Source organism: Corythoichthys intestinalis, chromosome 3, assembly GCF_030265065.1.
Source record: "Corythoichthys intestinalis isolate RoL2023-P3 chromosome 3, ASM3026506v1, whole genome shotgun sequence".
NCBI lineage: Eukaryota > Metazoa > Chordata > Actinopteri > Syngnathiformes > Syngnathidae > Corythoichthys > Corythoichthys intestinalis.
In genome coordinates, this window is record NC_080397.1 from 41,563,425 (window position 1) to 41,583,356 (window position 19,932).

Below are 19,932 nucleotides of genomic sequence, written 5' to 3' on the forward strand. Positions count from 1 at the left end.
CAACTCAATCAGAGTCACAAACATTCAAGAGGATTAGTGTATAATCCTGTTTTTACTTTCATTTTCCACATATTCAAAAGACAAGTCTGTGAAGCATGCACTTCTTAAAGGATAGGCTCCGTGGTAAAATAAATTGAGGTACTTTAAAAACAATACTTGAAGAGGTGGATTAAAAGTTTTTATACAAGTATGAGACTATGAGCCAACAATTTGTAAATTTGGGAGAGTTGGCTGTGTCTGTGTTTTCTTCCGTAATTAATCTCAAATGATTTAAGGATTTCAATTACATGTTTGAAATGTTTAAACATATATTTTTACCCTCAGGCAAATGGTTAATCATGTCTAATAGGATAAAACAAATGCAAAATATGCAGTAAGTCTTTGAAGACCACTAAGAATTCTACACGGCGTAATTCAAGCCAATGTGTATCACTTCATGTCCCAAGGGAGAGATTGCGACTGCTCCACCAACACAAGAATGACCTTGTTTCCCCAAGACCACCCCCGCCCCCTTACAAACACATTACAGACTGGACAACACACACCTGATCTGTGTCACTCAACACATAGACCAGGAGTTTGTGCTTTAGCGCTGTTATAAACAATTTGTCGCTGTTATTAAGTTGTTTCAACTAAAATAAGAAATCATCATTATTCAGCAAAAGTAAAGCAATGAGCAGCTGAAAACAAAATTTAAAGTGTCACTTTTAAGTAATTTTTCATAACTATTGCGATCCAAATCAGTCAACATAAGGTAAAGAATATATTAGCTTGAGCCCCATCAGCAACATGTTTGCAGAAATTATATCAGTGCCTATCAGCACAGTGTGACACAGGCTGTCTTGTTCAGTTGTCAACAGGTTGCTTGGTTCAAAGCTGTGGGATTACACAGGAGCTGACAGCTGTTTGTTCCAAAGTGAGAAAGCCACATGGTGTTTACCCATAAGATTTAATTAGTTAGTAGTCCAGTATTTTTTTTCCCCCATTTATTGTACACCAAAATATGTCTTCACGTGGACCTGGTCCATGGAGAACTCTTTTTTTTTTGCTAAGAGTATCTGGAAATTGCCTCTGATCATTTATTTTTCTTGTTCTTTCACTAGAAGAATGATATGCAGTAGCTGCTAGTTTTTTTTTGTACTGACCATGATGTAATGTTTTAAGAAGGGGTGAAAATAAGGCCTAAAATGGCACAACAATTTAGGGTTATCAGTTTTTTTGCCTGATACATTGATTTTTTTGTACCGTACTCTCCAAATTCAAGTTAGTGTAAATTCCTAAATTCCTTTTAAACTAAACAATAAAGAAAAAAAAAAAAAAAAAAAAAAAAAAAAAAAAAGCTTTTTGGGACAAATAGGCTAGGTTAATTCTGCAGGTCTTAATGCAAAAGTCTGATTTTTTGTCATATCTGTTTTCCTTTTTTTTTTTTTTTTTTTTTTTTTTTGAGTGCCTGTTCAGACAGCCTTTTGTCCATTGAGCATATTCAAGTACAGTGGTAGCGCTACATATGAAGTTAATTTTTTCTAGGACCTTGTTTGTTAGTACAAATGGTCATATGTCAAGCAGGATTTTCCCATAAGAATACATTACAGTATAATTCTATTAATTCGTTCCACAGCCCGAAAACCTACACTAAATCCTTAATAAATGCAAATTACACAGAGCAAAACAAATAAATTGTGAATAAAAATCGGAATAATAATAATATAATAATAATAGTAATAATAATATAGTAGTAAGTAGTAATAGTAATAATAATAATAATAATAATAATAATAATACCTGTAACAATGTCACAAATAGGGTTCTAATTTGACAGATATGTTTTGCGTGGTGTACCTGAACGCACCACTTGGCTGACTTAACATAGTGAGAGAGCGACTTTTTACTTTCACTGTGTTCAGCTGTGGCGGCCAGTAGGCATGTTGTGTTGCCCAAGTTCTGAAATAAATGATTAAATACTTGAAGAAGCAGGCGATTTTTTGGCGATTTTACCACAATCATAATTGTCCCCTTAACTTATAAAGACTGGCAAATGGAGGTCGGCGGAGGACCATCGAGTTCGTAGACATTCTACGGCCGCATGGTCAAGCCAGTTCACGGACGCGCGCACCACGCTCATATTTTTCTATCATTTACATCTTCATTTCAATGGTAAGCCTCACCTTTTTTCTTTTTTCACCACCTGCACTAACATTCTTGGAACCCATGTTGATTTCTCTGACAAGAAATCTGCCGTGCGTCCGTCTTGCGTGAAAACAAAGACACTGCAGCGCTGTCGTATTTCGAGCATGTCTTCAAAAGTAGAAACAAATGGCGAGTCAAATTTTACATTGGATGTCAAAAAGATCGTGTGTCGCAGCGATCGTATGTCAAGGTACCACTGTATTACGCATGCGTACAAATTCGCAGTCTGACACGCGCTGAACAAATTGACTCTCATGCGCAGAAGCAGCCAAAGAAATGACTTCACATGCTGGCTGTGCGTCATTCCAGGGTGATCATATTCTGATTTCCGAAAAAAGAGGACACAAATGACAGACATTAATAATCCCCGTTTAGTCTGATAGAATGCATGCACGCCATGTGAAACACACATAAACCTTGAGTGTGCCAATAATTGCAATAATAACAATAATAATAATTATAATTATAATAACAAACCTTATGCGTGTGCGTCAGTATGCCCTGACTCCGCCATGTAAGAAATACTGAAATATTGCTTATTTAGAGCACAGAAAGAAAACTGATCATTACCAGGCTTATCGTTTTCTTCATTTTATCTGTTTTTATGAATGTAGTCAAGCCACCCTCCTGGGTAAAAGCCGAGTGGAAGCTAGGCGCTAACGCTAATGCACAGCTATCGCTGCCGTCCTGCGTGCTGATCTCGCTGTTTGCTGACATGACATAATTGCTCATGAATTCTGATTTGAAAGAGTTGACAGTTCAGACCGCTGACACATTCTGAAAAGATGTGTCCCAGATCGGATGTTAACCACATACAAAATTGATTCAGATCAAATTTGAAATGGTCCACTTCTATGCGACTTGTCCCGTTCAGACCATCAACTTAATGCCTCACTCGAGTCGGATTCGTGCATTAAAACTTACGGTCTGAACCTAGCCATATTGTCAAGTGATTAAACAAGATCAATTAATTGCAAAACCTCTAATTAATTTGGTAATTCTTCGAATCTCAGCCCTACAATAAGTGCTACGCCTATGTTTGTGACCAAAATGTAATTTTAATATGATTGTAAAATAAAAAGAGCCCAATATTTTATGTTTTATTTTAAATTTGCCGAAGACCGCGAACAGGCCCAATTAAGCCGGAATTTACTCAGATCTGGCATAAGTTATAATAATTTGTCCTGTCTTCATCGAGATGTAAGACAGAATTGAGCTTTTGCCTTTCTCATAACTTCAAATATTTTCATGACATACAGTTATGTTTAATACTGTACTGCATGCATGCTTTAGTATTCTCTCCTTTCTTCACCCACTTCTGACACATGGGATCCATCTTTCTTTTCGTCTCGCCATCCTCCAGCTACCCTTTGAAAGGCAGAGACTGAAGTAAGATTTTTAAAGTTTATGGTGAGCGTCTTGGTACCACATGCTATTTCAGTAGCAGCACTGTTGTCAGCCTTGCCGATTTACGACTCATGACACACATATATTTAATTTGTAACCGAAGACTTCCTGTTTCCCTCAGAAGTCCGAGACTTGGTGTGTTTTCTCAGGTCAGGGGTTAAACAAAGGAAACATAGTGCTGGCTAGCTTCATGGTCAGTGTTAGGGGGTGTCAAGGTGGCTTCCACCTTTGAGGCAAATGGGGTAAAAGGTTTAGCTGTGATATCCGGCAGGTGGGTTAGATCAGCTCACTCTTAAGCCTGAGTTATACTCCCGCGTTGCGGTGACGACGCAGCGACTACGGCGTCATTCGACATTCGATAGTTCTGCGGTGAGGGAACGCTGTAATTCACCGCCAAGCCACTAGAAGGGTGTGGCGTTATGTTTGTACGGTTTTGGGGCATGCTTGTTGACTTCCGCTAGTCGGAGAAAAAATAAACAATGCAAGATGGAACTCTTGAAAGTAAATATTCTGCTCATCAACACTGAATAAATATTGAACATACAAATGTTGAGGGGCAGGCGACGCAAAAGATGGTTTCGAGGCGGTCTGGCCAACTTTTGATGCCGCTCAGAGAGTTTTCGATTTGGGTGGAGAGAGCTAGCTGTGGCGGCTAGCTTCAAACTGGCGTCGAGCACTGCATTCAAGGTCTGCAAAGCCCTCCAGCCCGGTTTGTTTGCCGTGTCCTACAACCAGCCAGTGGGAAGCCATAGCAGATTTCTGGCGTCTATGAAACTTCCCAAACTGCATTGGGTGCCTTGATTTTAATGTTATCATAAAAAGCACCGATGCACTCTCAATCAGTGATGATGTATCGTGTGTGAACTGTCTGTTATTGAAAATTAAAGATCAAAACAACTCTTTTGACACCAAATCTGTGCTTTATTCTTCATATACTTGAAGTGTGACACGTAAATAAGTCACAGACTCACAGCAAACATATGCACACAATAAATGATGATGTGCACCAACCAAAAATACGACATAAAGTGATAAAAAGTTGGCAGTTTTTGGCCGACTGTGTCACCGCTTCGTGTGGCCACTCGATTCCGAACACACACGTCTCGGTGGTTCTTCCATTTTTTTTTTCAATCGCCGACCTTGCCATTTGGCAATCACAATAATGTCTTGACGAGACTTGCTCTTCGATGATACTCCCGTCGGCCTTGTCCATTTTTGCGTGTAGAAAATAATGTTTGATTCTATTCTACAATGGCGGTGATTTCGTGCTAAACCGGAAACAACAGTCTGAGCAGACCAATCACAGTCCGTTTCTGCCACGTCATACTTACGCGAAGGTTAGAAAATTCGAGAGGCGAGCGTCAGGCTACGGCGCAGGGTCGTAACTCGGGTCTTCCTTGACGGCGCAGGTCTGACGCGGAAGTATAACTCGGCCTTTAAGTGGACAGCCTTTTGCTTTTAATGCAGTACATTTTAAGAAGGGTACAATGATTAAGGCGGGATCACTCCACTTTGAAAGAACTGCTTTATATTTTTTGCAGTAATACTCTTACTGTCTAACCTGGCAAACCAGATGGACTGTTCAAAATATATCACAAGTCAATTTGGGAAAGATCCAATTGAGACCGTTTTCATGGGAGGAACCTAAAACAATATACAGTTGCTCATTGGATAATGGTTCTTCTCATCACATTCATCACAGACTAATGCAGACTAAACCAGAGAGGAAATTGACTGTATTTCTGATGAAATTTCAGAAATCTAAAACTGCTTTGCACTCCACCATTGTATTCAAACAGATGGTCGCTTCTTGGTAATATAATGTATATAGCTCCCACTTCTTCCCCCTGATTAGCTCGTGCCCCAGAGGGCCGAAAGCTGGTTGGACAACTTTGGTTGTTAAGATGATGCTGTGTGATGAATCAAACTGGAGACAAGACAAGTACTAGGACCAATCAGAATATATACCGTATTGGCCCGAATATAAGACGGTGTTTTTTGCATTGAAATAAGACTGAAAAAGAGGGGGTCTTCTTATATTCACAGTTTAGACATTATACCCATTCAAGACGCTAGATGGCGCCAGATATCATTGAAGCGTGTTCTGTCATGACAGATCTGTTACTCTCCCCATTCACGACGCTAGATGGCGCCAGATATCATTGAAGCGATGTTCTGTCATGACAGATCTCAGCTACTCTCAAGTTTAACCAGTTTGCATTATTTTATTGCAATGTTTTTACTTATTCAGATTAATTTCAAGACTACAGTTAGAGTTAGACTTCCCTTTGATGGTTAATGCAGTTATTGCAATTTCGTTGTTTTATCACAATAGATTGTTTTATTTACATTTCAAAAACCAGAAGCCATTCATTTACAAATGTGATTGCACTTTAGTTTACATTAAAGATGTCCCGATCGATCGGGGCTGGTCGATCGAGTCCGATCACGTCATTTTCAAAGTATTGGAATCGGCAAAAAAATATCGGCCATGCCTTTTTTAAATATATATATATTTTCTAATTAAATCGTTTTCTAATTGTATTTAACGTTACAGACATAATATGTTACACTCATCCAGAGTTTTTAGTTTAGGCTTAAGGTAGGGTTATCAAATTTATCCCGATAACAGCGGTAATTAATTTTTAAAAAAATGTATTACGTTAAAATATTCAACACAATTAATGCATGCACTGCACGACCCACTCACGTATTGTCGCGCTCAATCTTTAATGGTGCCGTTTTACCTATATAGAGAGATAAATGGCAGCTTAAAATGAGTAGAGTGAATTTGGGCAGCCTTTGGAGCTTTTTTATAACTGGCTAAAGCCTTACAATCCCTCTCCCTACGATTAGAAATATCATGGGAAGCAATGTGGGGAAGAAAGGTAGCAATTGATCTTTTTCTTAACACCTTATGTTATTTCTCAACGCAGAGAAGATATATCAATGGGTAGCACTACGTACAGTCATGGTTCCACTTCCCATCATGCATTTGGGTTGAATAGCTGCAGTATCATTTACTGAAAGCTCAACAAATACACTAGATGGCAATATTTAGTCACAATATACAAAGTCACAAGTCTTTCTATCCGTGGATCCCTCTCACAGAAAGAATGTTAATAATGTGAATGCCATCTTGAGGATTTATTGTCATAATAAACAAATACAGTACTTACGTACTGTATGTTGAATGTATATATTCGTCGTTTTATTCATTTTTTTCTTAATGCATTGCCAAAATGTATATGATCGGGAAAAATTATCGGGAATGATTGGAATTGAATCGGGAGCAAAAAAAAAAAAAGCAATCGGATCGGGAAATATCGGGATCGGCAGATACTCAAACTAAAACGATCGGGATCGGATCGGGAGCAAAAAAACATGATCGGAACAACCCTAGTTTACATATTTAAATGTTCAGATAATAAGATTTGAATGAGGCAAAATAACATGCTTTTTCTCTCAAATATATTGTTATAATCATTCGTTCCGGATATACTGCAATTGTTTTCTGTATAAAAATTAATTTGGTGTTCGAAAAGTCTTTTTTCAAACTTGAGTCTTGAAAAAGAGGGGGTCGTCTTATAATCAGGGCAGTCTTATATTCGGGACAATACGGTATTATAGCAGTGCATTGGTTTTTGCTGTAAATGATACTTGGTTGGACTAATTATGTCTCTTAGTCTAGGTTCATACTACAGCACAAATCCGATTTTTTGCCATATCTGTTTTTTTGGCGTGCCCATTCAGACTGCATTTGTCCATTGAGACCTTCAAGTATCACACATGCGCACTAATTCGCAGTCCGAGATGCGCTCAGCAATGGGACCCACATGCGCAGAAGCATCAAAACAAATTACACATGCTAGCTGTATGTCATTCCAGAGTGATCATATTTTGATTTCCAAAAAGAGGACACAAATAACAGACATTAATAATCCCCGTTAAGTCTTATATTCAAAGTTTATATGGAGTGATAGAACGCATACAGGCGCACACATGAGCCTTGACGTGTGAGCGTGAAATGACGTAGGTGTGTCAGTTTGCCCCGACTCGGCCATGTGTACGATAATAAAATATTGCTCATTCGGTGAACAGAATGAAAATCGAAAACTGTAAGGCTCATTCTTTTCTTCATTTTTGTTTTTTTTTAATGACTGTGGTCAAGTCCGCTTCATGCTTAAAAGCAGAGTTCAAGCTAGGCGCTAATGCCTACATGGCTGCCGTCCTCCTTGACTCTTTCTCTTTGCTGACGTAATTGCTGCATAAATTCCGATTTGGGAGTCTTGATAGTTCAGACCTCCAGTCACGTTCTGAAAAAATGTGCCCCAGATCGTATTTGAACCACATACGAAAGTGACTCAGATTGGATTTGAAATGTTCCACTTCTATGCGACTTGTCCCGTTCAGACCGTCAACTTAATGCCTGACTCGAGTCGGAAAAACATGAAAAAATATGATTCGTGCATTAAGACCTGTGGTATGAACCTAGCCTTAGTCACTTTAACCACAAGCAGTTGACCGCAAAAATTCTCTAGGAAACAGATCAATAATCCCTGAAGAAATAGTAAAGACCATCATGTCATGTTGAGCAAGTTTAAGGCCAAAGAGTCTTGCACATATAGGGAGTGCAAAGTTAAGAGTGAGTGAGAGGGTAGGCGTGAACATCAGGAGGAACACCAGGAGGAATATCACTTTGAGTGAGCACGTGGAGAAAGGCTGAGGAATTTTTTTTTTTCCTCCTGAAAGTTGAAAGTGGCACGGTACTATTTTAAATACATTCCAACATCATTCGTTAATTTCGGCACGATTAAAAAATCGGGAGCAGGTCAACTCTAATAATAACTATCACTGACTCTAATGTACTGTAATTTAAAAAGTGCTATTTCTGCAATGTACGGCTACAATATTACTTGCTATGAAACCTTGCAAACAGTGGTAGCGAATTAGTTAAAATGGCAGCACTATTCTTGTTTTTACTAGAAAAAAAATAAATAAACCGATGGTTGCCGACTACAATCAAGGGCAGGAGCTGGGACAAACGGTGGCTTGCCTTGTGGTGGGCCAACACCACATTTACTTTTGCATACATTTCTCTCACACTGCTTGCAAAATCAAAACTTAACTGTATGTTACTTTTTGAAGCGGAGAGATGTTTAAAATGAATTTAAGTAAGGCCTCGGGAGCATCACATCCAAATTTTGATTAATTGCATGGAGTTTTCGATCAAACAGATGCATGGTAGCTGCTGCAGCGCGAAGGCAACAAGGTTTGGCTCTGTGCTATAAACAGCACAGAGGCCAAGGCTGCTGTTACAACTGCTGTCACATTTAGAAGCTTTTTATGAGCCATTCTTCACCATATGGGGCACGTAAAAGACTTGTGTCTCATAGCAAACAGCAAGGAGGAAAGGGGCCAGTGTTGCGTGTGTGTGTTGGTACCCAGGTCTGTTTCATGGGAGACAGCAATGCTCTGGAAAGTCCACTTCAATGTGATGACACTTGCAATGCATCAAACATTTCCCACAGAAACAATGAGTCCCATATCCAGAAAGCTTCAGCTAATGTGCACAATCCTCCATCCTCTTTTAGCATCCCACAGTGCTGGTCTGCTCACCAGCGTAGGGGCATGTAATCCCAGCAGCACCATTGTGCAGAACAGCAGGTATTTCCCGTAGCCACTGAGCAGTGGATTCAGTTGACTGAGAATGCTGTGGGAGAAAGAACAGTTATCCTGCTTAAAACTGACTACTTTACTTCCTGTTTGTTAGTCAACACTCAACACTATAAGGATGAGATATTTGTCATCCAACATGACCTTATACCTGGTAACATTGAGATAACTACCCAGTACTTATTGACACAACAATTGATTTAAAACATGTTATAAATTATCCCGATCAATCGGGTCCGATCACGTCATTTTCAAAGTATCGGAATCGGCAGAAAAATATTTGCCATGCCTTTTTTTTTAATATATACTGTATATACTGTATATTTTTTATTAAATCGTTTTCTAATTGTATTTAACGTTACAGACATAATTTGTACACTCATCCAGAGTCTTTAGTTTAGGCTTAAGGTAGGGTTATCAAATTTATCCCAATAACGGCGGTAATAATTTTTAAAAATGTATCACGTTAAAAAAATTAATGCAACAAATGCATGCGTTGCACACGACCCACTCACACATTGTCGCGCTCAATCTGTAATGGCACCATTTTACCTATATAGAGAGATAAAAGACAGCATACAATAAGTAGAGTGAATTTTGGCAGCCTTTGGAGGCTTATTTTAATTGGCTAAAGCCTTACAATCACTCTCCCTACGATTAGAAATATCATGGGAAGCAATGTTGGGCAGCAAGTTCGCAACTGATCTTTTTCTTAACACCTTAATTTATTTCCCAATGCAGAGAAGATATATCAATTGCTAGCACTACGCACAGTCATGGTTCCACTTCAAATCATCAGTTTTGGGCATGGCTGCAGTATCATTTACTGAAAGCTCATCAAATACACTAGATGGCAATATTTAGTCACGATATACAAAGTCACAAGTCTTTTTATTCGTGGATCCCTCTCACAGAAAAAATGTTAATAATTTAAATGCCATCTTGAGGATTTATTGTCATAACAAACAAATACAGTACTTATGTACTGTATGTTGAATGTATATATTCGTCTGAGTTTTATTCATTTTTTTCTTAATGCATTGCCAAAATGTATATGATCGGGAAAAATTATCGGGAATGATTGGAATTGAATCGGGAGCAAAAAAAAGCAATGGGATCGGGAAATATCGGGATTGGCAGATACTCAAACTAAAACGATGGTATCAGATCGGGAGCAAAAAAAAAAAAAAACATGATCGGAACAACCCTATTGTAAATGGATACACAGAGTATCTTTTTGACCCCAGGAAATAAGTCCGTCTTGACAGATAAAGTAGCAACCAGCTCCTCAAAGGCCCACTGTGGGTCGTGGTTTTTGTTCCTGCCGATCCAGCACAGATAGTTGAACCGATGAGGTTTCTGCTAAAACAAGCAGCACCTGACTGCAATCAACCAATTGCACTTGTAAAACACCAGATTGGTGAAAAAGTTGTCATTTGTCTGGTCGGAATGAAATCTTGCACCCACAGCAGGCCTTTGAGGACCTGGTTGGAGACCACTGATTTAGATCAGTTCTCTCTTAATGGTTGAAAATGACAGCCTCATTTTTTTTGTATTTTGGTTAAAGTTTTCCATCAGGTACCAATTTCATTAACCTCATGGAGAGAACGTATGAAGATGAATTTATGTACCGGCACGTGAAATCAAAAAGCTGATACATCACTAATTTAAATGATCATTAGTTGCAGCATATATCGATGTACAGGCCCAGAAGAATCAGTATAGTTTTCCAGTTCAAGAATCTTTGAAGTTTGAAATTATGAATTTTGCCAACTGCCTGTTGCATCCATTGCAGTCCTTCAGTTGGAATTATAGCCTTTCCTTAAAAGAAGGCATAGGCGGAGTTTGACTTTTGAGGCAGGGGGGGCACAGCATGTTGAAGACCCCAAAATGCAGTGTCAACAATAAAATGAACTTACAAAAATATTTATAATAATGAGTTGAAAATTAAAGTTTTTTTTCCCATCATTGTTGAGGGGAATTCTAAATCAGGCTCATTAGGAAAGCTGTACTTTTCGCCAAGATCGTCATCCATTGAATATGGTACGTCCGCTGTAGTCGTGCCAATGTAGTTACCCCCATCAAAAATGGTATCCCCTGGGCGGAGCCACTGCGCTGCACTTGTTTGCTTTGTTTCCGTGTTTTGGTGAAGCAGTTATCTAAGATGTTTTAAAACATGGTCCATCCATTTAAAAAAAAAAAAAAAAATGTTTTTGTCGGATAACGTAACATATGTGCTGAATGTAAAAATATTGTTTTAATCGTAGGATGACCTATAACTGTTATTACTGTAATTCAAGTCCTGTATAGAGTTTCTCCAGTTTATATATGTATATATATATATATATATATTATATTAGGGCTGTCAAACGATTAAAAATTTTAATCGAGTTAATTACAGCTTAAAAATTAATTAATCGTAATTAATCGCAATTAATCGCAATTCAAACCATCTATAAAATATGCCATATTTTTCTGTAAATTATATATATATTCTGTAAAATAAATTGTTGGAACGGAAAGATAAGACACAAGATGGATACATACAGTGTACATTCAACATACGGTACATAAGGACTGTAGTGGGCATTTCACTCTACTGTCATTTAAATCTGTCTATGCTGTCCTCACTCCGAAGCGTCTACTTTTTCCAAAGCTAGATAGCTAGTGAACGACGCCTTAATAATCAGACTTCTCCCTTTTTCATCTGATTTATTAATAAAATAGCCTCAAACCATTGTCCTCTTTAGACCGTCGTAAAACTACAACCAAAAAAAGTACACAAGCATTGCATTCGCAACAACGTTAGCTTAGCACGCTATACAGGTTCACTAAACATAAACAAAAAGCGTCTCATACAAAAAATAGAACATTTCGCTTACTAACATAATATGTACATTCTTTACAACAACCATACTTACGGACAAATCTTGTCCAAGGATCATATAATGGGAAAACCCATTGGCAGTGTATCAAATACTTGTTCTCCCCACTGTACATTCAACATACGGTACATAAGGACTGTAGTGGGCATGTCACTCTACTGTCATTTAAATCTGTCTATGCTGTCCTCACTCCGAAGCGTCTACTTTTTCCAAAGCTAGACAGCTAGTGAACGACGCCTTAATAATCAGACTTCTCCCTTTTTCATCTGATTTATTAATAAAATAGCCTCAAACCATTGTCCTCTTTAGACCGTCGTAAAACTACAACCAAAAAAAGTACACAAGCATTGCATTAGCAACAACGTTAGCTTAGCACGCTATACAGGGTCACTAAACATAAACAAAAAGCGTCTCATACAAAAAATAGAACATTTCGCTTCCTAAAATAATATGTACATTCTTTACAACAACCATACTTACGGACAAATCTTGTCCAAGGATCATATAAGCACAACATTACAACGTAGGCGTCAGCCCGAGACGTCGTGCAGCCATATTGAACTGGCAAGAAAAAAAATAAACCATGTCGCAAAGTGACCACAAGAGTTCGCTGTTAGACAGCACAAAAAGCCTGCTGTAAAACTTACCAAAAGGCAGAATACTGTCTGAGCGGGACATGTGCGTTAATTGCGTTAAATATTTTAACGTGATTAATTTAAAAAATTAATTCCGCGCGTTAATGCGATAATTTTGACAGCCCTAATGTGTATATATATATATATATATATATATATATTATTTATAGTAAATAAATGTGGTTCTTTTCTGGCTTCAATTAATTGTTTAAGTTGACATTACTCATAGCTAATGTGTGTGTGTGCGCTCCCGTGGCCATGGGACACAATTTTTGACAGGGCTAACTACTGTACATTGGCAAGACAGCGGTGGTGGCTATGTTGTACGATTAGCGTCTTTAGTGGGGCAAATTGAAATGAAACTCCGCTCACCATTTTGACGTTGGTTTCAATCCTTTGTTCTTGCTCAGTTGTTGTTGTCATGTTTGAAAACTTAGGTTGGAAAAAATTATGTAAATCTATCTTGGCTCTTCGGTCCTCGGGTGGTTTTGGGTAAGCAAGACAAATGACCGTCTAAGGTGCTAGTCACATAATCAGTTTAAAAAATAATTTTGACCGATTATAAATTTTTTTTTTTTTTTTGTTCATTTCATTCATTTTTGTTGTTTGTTTTATTACTTTACAACTTTTATAGACAATATTTTACTAGAAAATTCTTAATTATGAAATCATATATAGGAAAATCAATTATGTGTAATGACACTTATCGGCCATCAGGGGGGGCCAGGCCCCCCCTGATGCCCCCCCCCCATAAACTCCGCTTATGAAAGAAGATACTGACTTCCCTATACTTACAAAGAAAAGCTTCACGCAATGGAGGAGGTAAATTTGTATAATAGGGATGCATTTCTTTTGCCTGGCATGGCCAGACTGTTCTCCCTGTATTTTTCAAACACTGAGAGAAAAGTCTGGGAACCAGCCCATTAACGGCCTCTCGAGCAGGTACAAAATCAATCGAAAAATCAGATTCGTTTATTTGCGTGACGTGTTCTTAACGAGCAACGTCACTCTTGTGCGTCGAAAGTCGTCTCCACAACAACACAGATGGTGAACGGGAGAGCCGAGAATATGTTCCAATCCACGGTAAAATCAGTTTTAAATGACCAAAAACACATCGACACGAGTCATTGACAACAGTCTGTCTCCGCTAGCCATGTTGAATAAACTCCGCTCTCCTCATATGTTTACTTCCGCGCGCAAGTCCCTCGCCCTGCCCTCGTCGTTTTACTAACGTCACGTCTGCCCATCACTGATTGGTCAACTCCGCTGTCTGTTTGCTGTAGCTTGCTCCGCCCTGGAAATTGTATCCGCTGAATGGTGGCCAGACTCAATAGCTGGAACAGCGATGAGTCTGGTGTACCAGGCAAGCATTTTTTTATCCGTCATATGATGTCTTGTGTAGGAGACATTTAGACCTTAGGACCGTTAAAAAGCAGAGAGACATACTGGCTGCCAAGCCCAGAAAAGTTTGGTTCCAATCACACTTCCCAGATAGCAAAATATAACGAGCCGACATGGGCCAGATGTGCAACAAATTTCAGACCAATTTCGTGAAACTGATCCACCTCAGTGTCTTTTTTAACAATGGGTCAAGCTCGGTATGAATTGACTTGCTGGATCAGCAAACAGTTTTGGGCCCGAACTGGTTCAAAGTTGCAGACATGACATTAATTTATGGCCCAGATATGGCACACATGTTGCCCAATCTGGGCCAGCACTGGGCCAGATGTAGTCCAGACTCCTAGATAGCAAAATACAACTGGAGTGGACATGGACCAGATGTAATACAATTTTGGCCCAATATCATAAAAAAGACCCACCCCAATCTTAGTATGAATTCACTTGCCGGATCAGCAAACCGTTTGGGCCAGAACTGGTTCAAAGTAGGAGAAACGACAATGTATTGCCCAGATAAAAAGATTATTTCATTTGGAGCAAGCAACTCCACATTAAAGATAACCCGCTTTTAGACAACATATTGTATTTTTTAAGGTTCTGGGGCAATGGGGGACCCAAGTCACAAACTCATGGATTTGAGTTGTTGATCTGAGGCTGATATAAGGCCAAGGACCGGTTTAAGTAAGCTGCTGACGATTATCACTGGCACCTGGTCCCAGGCTCACCCATCTGTACAATCCTGCAATCAACGCAGCGACAAACATACACACACACAAGGAGAAGGAGCAGGGGGCAGGGGTCCTAACAGTATTCAAACATTGAAACATTTACAGAGTAAATGCTTTCTCCCTCCATAGGTTGTTCTGCAACAAATTTTAAATTTCTTAACTTGCAAACATGGCAGAACACTTGAATACACCGGCCATTGAGAGAGTTCAGGGGTTTCACAAGTTACCTAGCAGCCTCAGGTTCTCAGCTGTAGACCTAGGGATGACAAATACTTGTGATTACAAATGATTTAATGATAAAGGACTATCAAATAAAATACTGAGTTATGGGCCATATAAACACAATATCAACACATTACAGTATGATACATTGAACTAAATAGACCCCAAATTTAACACTGAAAACGGCTTTGATACAAATCAGGCCCAGTGCTGGCCCAGATTGTGTTACATGTTTGCCATATCCAGGCCATACATTGATGTAGTTTCTGCTACTTTGGACCAGTTCTGGCCCAAACTGTTTGCTTATCTGGCAAGTGAAGGCATACTGAGTTTGGCTTATTGTTCAGAAAGACACTGGGTTGGATAAGTTTTACGAAATTGGGCCGAAATTTGCAGTACATCTAGACCATGTCCATGCGAGTTATATTTTGCTACCTGGGTAAAGTTAACGCTTGATTAAGTACCTTGTTTAACAGGGTTTCAAAACGCGATTATGACTTAGAAAAAAAACGCTTACCATAAAAATTTGCCATCCGCCAAGATGGTTCCTGACTACAGTGTGTTCTTCTCCTTTCGTGGTGCGCACTGCTGTGACGTCAACATGTTGACCGTTATATACAGATTTTGAGTGCGTCCAATCTGCACGGTCCTCTCCTGAACAACATCTGGACTGTCAGATTGATGATCCCAGCCGCATCTAGCGCAAGGACGTTCAGCAAGTGTGACTGCCATGTGAATCTGGTGAGCTGAGGCTGGATCCGGCACACAATCACCTGCTATTGGGGTTAACAGGTCCTCCAGTGAGATAATAAAAATAAACAGGTAATACACTCAAGAATGTGTCAGAACGAAGAATTGTGCTATCTTAAAGTGATTTTTTTTTCATCTACGAGCTACAGCACAGTATGTACTACTAAAAATCTGTGGCATGAACTGGAAATGCTTTTTGGATATGAAAACCTTCAGCAATCGACCATTGGCCCAAAATACTTCTCCTGGGGTGCAGAAGTTTCATTGAGCATTACAGAATTCATTTGATATTTGATAATTCCTCATTTTGAAAGGCAAATGTTGAACTGAATAGCTTCAGTATTACCTATAAATTCAGAACATATACAGTATTTGTCATGTTTATGTGTTATTGTTAACACTAGTCCACTGGTGATGTACAGTATGTGTCTTGATAGTCTTGACGTGGAGAAATATCTGAGTGTTAATCTGGTTTGATAGAGTGGTACATTACCTTTATTTTCTTTCGTATCAAAGATTGTTTTGTTTTCTTCAAAGTAGATGAATTTCGATGTGTTCCTGTCTTATCTGGCTAAAGAAATTACATTGATTGTATCTCATACTGTAGCAGCATGATGGAAGTTCTGTCCTGCAGCCCTAGTGAGGTGCATTTGTCCCCCCTGCGCTGCTACGCTGCCAGTTGGCAAGTCTAAACCAGGAAACTGTCAGTGTCGATTGAGCTGAGTGGAAGAGGTCTTGCTGAAGGAGCCTTGCTAGTTCCAGGGCCCACCTCTGTTTCCAAAGCATGGGAATAAAGAGCTCTACATTCCACAGGGCTGAGCTGCCAGCTTTCCCCCTGCCCATAGTTCACAGGGAACCCTGAATGAGATTAACAAAAGCGTTCTGTTGGACCTCTCTTGGCCAGCTTCCACGTCAACAGCTCGCAGGGTCAGGGGTCACACTAACTACATTCATTCCCAGCAGACCCCTTGCTCCAAACACAGGCTGCCAGTCGCACAAACTTCGAGCTTTTCCTCTAATCCCCCGAGATATGTCTGATCTCTCCACATGTTTCTGCTCAATTAAAGCAATATCACACCTTGCAAATAGAACAGATAGAGGAAAGGGGAGAGGGAAGTATGAGAGAATACGTCCCAACAAAGAACAGACTAAAGTGACAAAAGCAAATGTATGGAACACAGGGAGTGAAATAGCCATAGTAGAAAGACATCAGTGGCTGGTGGAAGTCAGTAACATGTACAGTACAGACGTATGATAACAGAGAAAAAGTAAAACGATATGTATATATTTATAAATTTATAAGTAGTAAATCAGTCAAGGCTAACGTGTTTTTTGGGATATTAGATTATGGATTTTGTTAAAAAATGCAGTTCGATCTATATCCTGTGGCAGCTTGTCTGCACAGCCAGATTTAGAGGACAGTTACAGGTGAGGAGCTGGACAAAGTAAGACATTTAGGGAACAAGTTTGGAATTGGAATTGTTTTTAAATCTTGATCTGAATCTATTTTCTTCGTGTTGATTTTACAACTTTACTCAAGGATTGGTCTGAAATGAAAATAAATACAGCCACTGAGTTCTATCTCCTTTTTCTCACTCTACCTACCACTTGTCTTACTTTATTTCTATTTTCCAAATTTTAATATCTAGTTAACTAGTCTCTTCATCACTAGTCACCCAGTGTCCCCTTTCCCCCCTCCCCTCTGGGGAGGGGCTATTTTTCAGCTGCAGCCTCCTGACTATCTGGACCCCTGGCTGGATGTACGTCCTCGTTGCCACCCCCGTCTCATCTGGCTAGATGGACCTCTTCTTGTTCTTTTACTCTACTGTATCTTTACAGACTGTAACCCCGTCTGCTAATCCCCATTAGCAGTCCTGGTGCGTCCTGTCTATCCGTCCTGGGAGTGGATCTCTACTGACTGTGGTACTCCCCAAGGTTTCTCATTTTCTCCCAAAGAGCTTGGAGTTTTTGGAGTTTTTCCTTGCCGACATGGAGGGTCCAAGGATGGGGGATGCCCAGGACTTGAACTTTATTTATTCACCTTTGTTTACTTCATTTGCTGTTTCTGACTGTGTATCATATTGCCTCTGCAAAGCCCTTTGAGATAACCTTGTTGTGATTTAGGGCTATACAAATAAAATTGAATTGAAATGAAAAATAGTGCTTAATACGTAAGAATTTAGGAATAATTTATTATTGTGTGATTAATTCGTTTAGTACTAGTCACCACATTATAAACAGCAACTGTAAATGGTGCCATTTCTGCTCTCTGTATCATACAGATGAGCCACTGCTCATCGTGCCTCCTTGCACTGATTCACTATTGTTGAGAAAAGTTTCTATTACCATGACAGCAAGGGGCAGATAAAGTATATCATGAAGAGGCGAGGGTCAGCCCAATATATGAGGAAAACAGTCACTGATTTTCAAGAAACAAGTAATCAGTTCATCATTATTTAGCAGAATAACCCTTGTAAATTATACTCCCAAACCCCAATACCCTACAGCAGGGTTCACTAAATCCGGACCTCGGTGCCACTTTTCCTGTCGTGTTTTCCACATCTCTCTCCCCTAACACACCTGAATCAAATGATTATGTCATCAGCAACCTCTCCAGAAGCCTGATAATGATCCTGATTATTTTGATTCAGGTGTGTTGGAGGAGGGAGACATGGAAAACACGACAGGAAAGTGGCACAAAGGTCCGGATTTAGTGAACCCTGCCCGACAGTATGTCATCAGCTTTGCTTCACAATTGAGTATTTGTTCATTATTAGTGTTTAATGGTGATTACTATGTCAACCAATGCTAACCTCTGACAACGCTAATTACCTTTCTTTGACATGATAATGCCTTGGTGTAGTTAGCCAGCTGTTTCTTTAGAAAGGAAGGAGCCCTGCCAGGTTGCAAAGTCAGAAGCAGAAACGTTGGTGAAAGTGTTATATAAATCTCTTATAAAACTGGACAGCAATTGGGAATATGTCAAAACAGTAATCAGACCAAGACTTAAAGAAAACGAGCAATTAGATACAAACAAATTGACAGGTCAATGTGTAACAAAAGGACAAGACAAGAATAGCTGATGGAAGCTGATTGGTTAACACAAGCGACAAGGCTGACAAGATTAGTTGAAAATGATAGCCTAATCAGTTGAGAATATAAGAACAACAGACACAGGAAACAAAACTGAGCATAAAATGAACTAAATACAAGTAGTCCCTGGATTACAAACGAGTTTTGTTCCTACACTGGCGACGTAACCTGAACTTCCGTGTAAATCAGAATGAACCCTTTAAGTACCCTTAAATACCCCCTAAATAACTAAAAAAAAAAAAAAAAAACTAACAAAATATTCAAAAACACGTGTTATACATCATTGTACTGTTGTCGCCAAGACATTTGAACCAGGGCCGGCCCAGCCTATACGCAGAATATGCCGCTGCTTGGGGCCCCTGACCACTAGGGGGCCCCCAATCTGGCAATTGTTTAATTTATATTCTATTTTGTTTACTACAGTTCGCTTTATTTGACTTTTGTGAGTTTTGATACTTGATTACAAGCGGGAAAAAATAAAAGTTCTTCCTTAACTTCTTTCTTTTCCTCTTTTCGAAAAATGTTTGGCGCTATCTACTGTAAGTACTGACAATCATTTGGGGTGAGAAATTTAAAGTATGCAGTGCAACAAAATCTGATTAATGTACAAAATATGGACGTATGGGTTGGATTGCATGTATGGGTTTCACAGTACACTGTGACGAAATGGTGGGCCAAAAATATGGGCCCCTTGGCATTATTTTGCTTAAGGCCCCCAAATGGCCTGGGCCGGCCCTGATTTGAACTAAACCTCACTAGGCTGAGCGACTTCTTTGTGTGCACAAATACGTTCTTCGTGTGTACATGCGCACTTACTCGCGTGTGGAAGTACTACCTGGTTTGCTCTTTCTGCACCAAAATAAAAGCATACATCACAAAACAAAACTCAACATTTTAATCTAATACCTATTTCGCCATAGGGCAAAAAAAGTCATATTAATTAAAAAAAAA